Source organism: Oncorhynchus gorbuscha, unplaced genomic scaffold (assembly GCF_021184085.1).
Source record: "Oncorhynchus gorbuscha isolate QuinsamMale2020 ecotype Even-year unplaced genomic scaffold, OgorEven_v1.0 Un_scaffold_1931, whole genome shotgun sequence".
Lineage (NCBI taxonomy): Eukaryota > Metazoa > Chordata > Actinopteri > Salmoniformes > Salmonidae > Oncorhynchus > Oncorhynchus gorbuscha.
Window position 1 is genome coordinate 7,501 of NW_025746577.1, and position 7,500 is coordinate 15,000.

At 41.7% G+C, this 7,500-nt stretch overlaps 1 pseudogene across 1 annotated transcript in view; it reads left to right on the forward strand.

Annotated features, from left to right (window-relative positions):
- The window catches only part of LOC124024580, a 54,594-nt pseudogene that overhangs the window by 2,180 nt on the left and 44,914 nt on the right, over positions 1 to 7,500 (forward strand). The window contains exon 2 of the transcript XR_006837016.1: positions 5,199 to 5,335. The product of XR_006837016.1 is annotated as an insulin-like growth factor 1 receptor (transcript). The remainder of the gene's footprint in view (positions 1 to 5,198; positions 5,336 to 7,500) is intronic.

Below are 7,500 nucleotides of genomic sequence, written 5' to 3' on the forward strand. Positions count from 1 at the left end.
ACTGGGCCTTCCTCTGACACCGCCTGGTATAGAGGTCCTGGATGACAGGAAGCTTGGCCCCAGTGATGTACTGGGCCTTCCACTGACACCGCCTGGTATAGAGGTCCTGGATGACAGGAAGCTTGGCCCCAGTGAGGTACTGTTCCGTACGCACTGCCCTCTATAGGGTCTTCCTCTGACACCGCCTGGTATAGAGGTCCTGGATGACAGGAAGTTTGGCCCCAGTGATGTACTGGGCCGTACGTACGCTAAATCTTTTCAGTCTCCTGATGGGGAATAGGTTTTGTCATACCTTCTTCATGGCTGTCTTGGTGTGTTTGGACCATGATAGTTTATTGGTGATGTGGACACCAAGGAGCTTAACTCTCAACCTGCTCCACTACAGCCCCATCGATGAGAATGGGGGTGTGCTCTGTCTCCATTTTCCTGTCGTCCACAATCGTCTCCTTTTGTCTTGATCACATTGAGGAGAGGTTGTTGACCTGGCACCACACTGCCAGGTCTTTGACCTCCTCCTGTAGGCTGTCTCTTTGTAGTTGGTGATCAGGCCTACCACTGTGTCGTCAGCAAACTTAATGATGGTGTTGGAGTGGGTTAACTGCCTGTTCAGGGGCAGAACGACAGATTTGTACCTTGTCAGCTCGGGTATTCGAACTTGCAACCTTTCGGTTACTAGTCCAACGCTCTAACCACTAGGCTACCCTGCCGCCCCAATTGTGTTGATGCGTGCCATGACCAGCCTTTGAAAGCCCTTTATGGCTACAGACATGAGTGCTAAGGGTTGGTAGTCATTTAGGCAGGTTACCTTGGTGTTCTTGGGCACAGGACTATGGTAGTCTGCTTGAAACATGTTGGTATTGCAGACTCCGACAGGGAGAGGTTGAAAATGTCCGTGAAGACACTTGCCAGTTGGTCAACGTATGCTCGAAATGCACGTCGTGGTAATCTGTCTGGCCCTGCGGCCTTGTGAATGTTGGGATTCGAGATGGTCCGTGATCTGTTTGTTGACTTTGCTTTCGAAGACCTAAGATAGGCAGGGCAGGATGGATATAGGTCTGTAACAGTTTGGGTCCAGGGTGTCTCCCCCTTTGAAGAGGGGGATGACCGCGGCAGCTTTCAATCCTTGGGGATCTCAGACGATATGAAGAGAGGTTGAACAGGCTGGTAATAGGGGTTGCGACAATGGCGGCAGATAGTTTCAGAAATAGAGGGTCCAGATTGTCAAGCCCAGCTGATTTGTATGGGTCGGGAGCTGTTGGCCGAGGTTGGAGTAGCCAGGAAGAAGTTTTAGATTATCATGGATTTATCAGTGGTTTTATCAGTGGTGACCGTGTTCCCTAGCCTCAGTGCAGTGGGCAGCTGGGAGGAGGTGCTCTTGTTATCCATGGACTATACAGCGTCCCAGAACTTTTTGGAGTTATTGGTTCCTGCGTGTATTGGTTCCTGACTTCCCTGAACAGTTGCATATCGCGGGGACTATTCGATGCTATTGCACTCTGCCACAGGATGTTTTTGTCCTGGTCGAGGGCAGTCAGGTCTGGAGTGAACCAAGGGCTGTATCTGTTCTTAGTTCTGCATTTTTGAACGGAACATGTTTATCTAAGATGATGAGGAAGTTACTTTTAAAGAATGACCAGGCATCTTCAACTGACGGGATGAGGTCAATATCCTTCCAGGATACCCGGGCCAGGTCGATTAGAAAGGCCTGCTCGCAGAAGTGTTTTAGGGAGCGTTTGACAGTGATGAGGGGTGGTTGTTTGAGTGAGATTGAGGGCATCTAGCTTAGATTGTAGGATGGCAGGGGTGTTATTAAGCATATCACAGTTTAGGTCACCTAACAGAACAAACTCTGAAGATAGATGGGGGGCGATCAATTCACAAATGGTGTCCAGGGCACAGCTGGGAGCTGAGGGGGTTCTGGAGCAAGCAGCAACAGTGAGACGTATTTCTGGAGAGATTAATTTTTTTAATTAGAAGTTCGATCTGTTTGGGTAAAGACCTGGAAAGTAAGCCTGCAAAGTAATGTCAATCTCTGCAGTAGACTGCAACTCCTCCCCCTTTGGCAGTTCTATCTTGACGGAAAGTGTTATAGTTGGGTATGGAAATCTCAGAATTTTTGGTGGCCTTCCTAAGCCAGGATTCAGACACGGAAAGGACATCAGGGTTGGCAGAGTGTGCTAAAGCAGTGAGTAAAACAAACTTAGGGAGGAGGCTTCTGATGTTGACATGCATGAAACCAAGGCTTTTTCGATCACAGAAGTCAACAAATGAGGGTGCCTGGGGACATGCAGGGCCTGGGTTTACCTCCACATCACCCGCGGAACAGAGGAGGAGTAGTATGAGGGTGCGGCTAAAGGCTGTCAAAACTGGTCGCCTAGAGCGTTGGGGACAAAGAATAAAAGGAGCAGATTTCTGGGCGTGGTAGAATATATTCAGGGCATAATGCGCAGACAGGGGTATGGTGGGGTGCGGGTACGGCGGAGGTAAGCCCAGGCACTGGGTGACGATAAGAGAGGTTGTATCTCTGGACATTCTGGTTATAATGGGTGAGGTCACCGCATGTGTGGGAGGTGGGACAAAGGAGGTATCAGGGGTATGAAGAGTGGAACTAGGGGCTCCATTGTAAACTAAAACAATGATAACTAACCTGAACAACCGTATACAAGGCATATTGACATTTGAGAGAGACATACAGCGAGGCATACAGTAATCGCAGGTGTTGATTGGGAGAGCTAACTAAAACAACAGGTGAGACAACAACAGCTAATCAGCTAGCACAACAACAGCAGGTAAAATGGAGATGACTAGGCAGAGCGGGTCGGATTAACTACAGACAGAGCCTGTGTTCGCGGCTGGGGCCGACAGATAAAACATAAATAAACAGAATGGAGTACCGTGTTTAATGGACAGTCCAGCAGGCATCAGCTATGTAGTCAAGTGATCATCCAGGGGGCAGCAGTAGATGGAACAGGGAAGCCGCCACTACGCTAGCACGTGGGCGACACAGCGTTTAAAGTTAGTAGCCCGGGGTGGTAGGGGGTCTGCTCAGACGGAGGCCGGTTGAAGGCACAGCGGATGGAGTATTCGTCGGAGTATTTGTCGCCGTAACCGACTTCAGTGGGCAAATGTTCACCTTCGATGGCCACTGGCACGCTGGAGAAATGTGCTCTTCTGGGATGAATCCCGGGTTTGAACTGTACCGGGCAGATGGCAGACAAGGTGTGGGCGAGCAGTTTGCTGATGTGAACATAGTGCCCCATGGTGGCGGTGGGGTTATGGTATGGGTAAATTGAATGCGCAGAGATACCATGACGAGATCATGATCAACTCATGCTGCCAAATATACCCTCGTGAAACTGACCATGCTACCGATCCTCTACTTCGGTGATGTCATCTATAAAATAGCCTCCAACACTCTAATCAACAAACTGGATGCAGTCTATCACAGTGCCATCCGTTTTGTCACCAAAGCCCCATACACTACCCACCACTGCGACCTGTACACTGTCGTTGGTTGGCCCTCGCTTCATACTCGTCGCCCAACTCACTGGCTACAGGTCATCTATAAGTCTCTGCTAGGTAAAGCCTTATCTCAGCTCACTGGTCACCATAGCAGCACCCACTCGTAGCACGCGCTCCAGCAGGTATATCTCACTGGTCACCCCCAAAGCCAATTCCTCCTTTGGTCGTCTTTCCTTCCAGTTCTCTGCTGCCAATGACTGGAACGAATTGCAAAAATCACTGAAGCTGGAGACTCACATCTCCCTCACTAGCTTAAAGCACCAGCTGTCAGATCAGCTTACAGATCAATGCACCTGTTCACAGCCCATCTGTAAACAGCCCATCTGTAAACAGCCCATCTATCTACCTACCTCATCCCCATACTGGTATTTATCTATTTATTTATTTAGCTCCTTTGCACCCCATCTCTACCTGCACATTCATCTTCTGCCGATCTATCACTCAAGTGTTTAATTGCTAAATTGTAATTACTTCGCCACTACGGCCTATTTATTGCCTTAACTTACCTCATTTGCACTCACTGTATATAGACTTTTCTTTTGTTCTATTGTATTATTGACGGTATGTTTTGTTTATTCCATGTGTAACTCTGTGTTGTTGTTTGTATCGGACTGCTTTGCTTTATCTTGGCCAGGTCACAGTTGTAAATGAGAACTTGTTCTCAACTAGCCTACCTGTTTAAATAAAGGTGTTCTCAACTAGCCTACCTGGTTAAATAAAGGTGTTCTCAACTAGCCTACCTGGTTAAATAAAGGTGTTCTCAACTAGCCTACCTGGTTAAATAAAGGTGTTCTCAACTAGCATACCTGGTTAAATAAAGGTGTTCTCAACTAGCCTACCTGGTTAAATAAAGGTGTTCTCAACTAGCCTACCTGGTTAAATAAAGGTGTTCTCAACTAGCATACCTGGTTAAATAAAGGTGTTCTCAACTAGCTTACCTGGTTAAATAAAGGTGTTCTCAACTAGCTTACCTGGTTAAATAAAGGTGTTCTCAACTAGCTTACCTGGTTAAATAAAGGTGTTCTCAACTAGCCTACCTGGTTAAATAAAGGTGTTCTCAACTAGCCTACCTGGTTAAATAATGGTGTTCTCAACTAGCCTACCTGGTTAAATAAAGGTGTTCTCAACTAGCCTACCTGGTTAAATAAAGGTGTTCTCAACTAGCCTACCTGGTTAAATAAAGGTGTTCTCAACTAGCCTACCTGGTTAAATAAAGGTGTTCTCAACTAGCCTACCTGGTTAAATAAAGGTGTTCTCAACTAGCTTACCTGGTTAAATAAAGGTGTTCTCAACTAGCCTACCTGGTTAAATAAAGGTGTTCTCAACTAGCCTACCTGGTTAAATAAAAGTGAAATACATGTTTTTTAAACTCTGTCAAGGAGATGTGTCGCGCTGCACGAGCCAAACGGTGGTCACACCAGATACTGACAGGTTTTCTGATCCACACCCCTATCTGTTTTAAACTGTTCTCTTTGACCAACAGATGCACATCTGTATTCCCAGTCCTGTGAAATCCATAGATTAGGACCTAATGAATTTATTACACTGATTTCCTTATGAACTGTAACTCAGTAGAATCTTTGAAATGGTTGGTTGCCTTTCTATTTTAGTTCAGTATACCTTGGTATGTTTTATGTCTGTCTGACTGTCCCTGTCCCACTCTCCCCCATCTCCAGTATGTTCTGCAGTGCGTGTGACGGGCTATGTGACAAGATCTGTGATGAGAAGGTCATTGACTCCGTGGACGCAGCCCAGTCTCTGAAGGGATGTACCGTCGTCAAGGGCAACCTACAAATCAACATCCGTAGAGGACGTAAGTACCTGTTATAGTACAGTTATATATCACTACCTGTTATAGTATAGTTATATATCACTACCTGTTATAGTATAGTTATATATCACTACCTGTTATAGTACAGTTATATATCACTACCTGTGATAGTACAGTTATATATCACTACCTGTGATAGTACAGTTATATATCACTACCTGTTATAGTACAGTTATATATCACTACCTGTTATAGTACAGTTATATATCACTACCTGTTATAGTACAGTTATATATCACTACCTGTTATAGTACAGTTATATATCACTACCTGTTATAGTAGGGTATATTATATATCACTACCTGTTATAGTACAGTTATATATCACTACCTGTTATAGTACAGTTATATATCACTACCTGTTATAGTACAGTTATATATCACTACCTGTTATAGTACGGTTATATATCACTACCTGTTATATTACGGTTATATATCACTACCTGTTATAGTACAGTTATATATCACTACCTGTTATAGTACAGTTATATATCACTACCTGTTATAGTACAGTTATATATCACTACCTGTTATAGTACAGTTATATATCACTACCTGTTATAGTACAGTTATATATCACTACCTGTTATAGTACAGTTATATATCACTACCTGTTATAGTACAGTTATATATCACTACCTGTTATAGTACAGTTATATATCACTACCTGTTATAGTACAGTTATATATCACTACCTGTTATAGTACAGTTATATATCACTACCTGTTATAGTACAGTTATATATCACTACCTGTTATAGTACAGTTATATATCACGACCTGTTATAGTACAGTTATATATCACGACCTGTTATAGTAGGGTATATTATATATCACGACCTGTTATAGTACAGTTATATATCACTACCTGTTATAGTACAGTTATATATCACTACCTGTTATAGTACAGTTATATATCACTACCTGTTATAGTACAGTTATATATCACTACCTGTTATAGTATAGTTATATATCACTACCTGTTATAGTATAGTTATATATCACTACCTGTTATAGTACAGTTATATATCACTACCTGTTATAGTAGGGTATATTATATATCACTACCTGTTATAGTACAGTTATATATCACTACCTGTTATAGTAGGGTATATTATATATCACTACCTGTTATAGTACAGTTATATATCACTACCTGTTATAGTACAGTTATATATCACTACCTGTTATAGTACAGTTATATATCACTACCTGTTATAGTAGGGTATATTATATATCACTACCTGTTATAGTACAGTTATAGTTATATATCACTACCTGTTATAGTAGGGTATATTATATATCACTACCTGTTTATAGTACAGTTATATATCACTACCTGTTATAGTAGGGTATATTATATATCACTACCTGTTATAGTAGGGTATATTATATATCACTACCTGTTATAGTACAGTTATATATCACTACCTGTTATAGTACAGGGTATATTATATATCACTACCTGTTATAGTACAGTTATATATCACTACCTGTTATAGTACAGTTATATATCACTACCTGTTATAGTACAGTTATATATCACTACCTGTTATAGTACAGTTATATATCACTACCTGTTATAGTACAGTTATATATCACTACCTGTTATAGTACAGTTATATATCACTAGTTAGTTATATATCACTACCTGTTATAGTACAGTTATATATCACTACCTGTTATAGTACAGTTATATATCACTACCTGTTATAGTACAGTTATATATCACTACCTGTTATATATCACTACCTGTTATAGTACAGTTATATATCACTACCTGTTATAGTACAGTTATATATCACTACCTGTTATAGTACAGTTATATATCACTACCTGTTATAGTACAGTTATATATCACTACCTGTGATAGTACAGTTATATATCACTACCTGTGATAGTACAGTTATATATCACTACCTGTGATAGTACAGTTATATATCACTACCTGTTATAGTACAGTTATATATCACTACCTGTTATAGTACAGTTATATATCACTACCTGTTATAGTACAGTTATATATCACTACCTGTTATAGTAGGGTATATTATATATCACTACCTGTTATAGTAGGGTATATTATATATCACTACCTGTTATAGTAGGGTATATTATATATCACTACCTGTTATAGTACAGTTATATA